General features: G+C 52.8%; 1 non-coding gene across 1 annotated transcript; it reads right to left on the reverse strand.

Moving 5' to 3' along the window:
- Positions 1 to 207: 207 nt before the first annotated feature.
- On the reverse strand, positions 208 to 279 carry TRNAG-UCC (transfer RNA glycine (anticodon UCC)). Its single transcript has one exon. It is a non-coding gene; the product is annotated as a tRNA-Gly (tRNA).
- Between the last annotated feature and the right edge of the window lie 229 nt (positions 280 to 508).

Raw genomic sequence — 508 nt, forward strand, 5'->3', positions numbered from 1 at the left:
ATTGCGGAGGAACAATTTTGACTAACGACGTAGGCGATATCTAGAACACCAACACTATGGTGGTGTCGGGTCGATGGTGTGCTGACTACTCGCCTCCCTCTCACCGCTCACGCGGTAGCCATTGGCGAAGGAGCAGCGTGCTGGGCTTCGAGCTGTGCGCGTGCCGGGTGTGCGACTGGATGCCTCCTCTCGGATCAAAACCAGGCGTGCGATGGCCGGGAATCGAACCCGGGTCAACTGCTTGGAAGGCAGCTATGCTCACCACTATACCACCATCGCCTGCGTTCATTGCAAATGCTGCATATAATGCTGCACCAGCACTTGGTTTTCCTTAAACAGTGAAAGTGGGCCAGTGAGTGTCACGCGTAGTTATTATAGGTCTGTCGGTCATTTGACGTCCGACGAAATGACGTTTACAAGACAACCATATACCTTCCAACCACATAAAAGTACGTCCTGGTATGCAAAGCACGTCTTGAACGTCTCGGGAGGACACCGAATAGGTGTT

The sequence above is a fragment of the Pollicipes pollicipes genome, unplaced genomic scaffold (genome assembly GCF_011947565.3).
Source record: "Pollicipes pollicipes isolate AB1234 unplaced genomic scaffold, Ppol_2.1 Scaffold_6686;HRSCAF=7923_pilon_pilon_pilon, whole genome shotgun sequence".
NCBI lineage: Eukaryota > Metazoa > Arthropoda > Thecostraca > Pollicipedomorpha > Pollicipedidae > Pollicipes > Pollicipes pollicipes.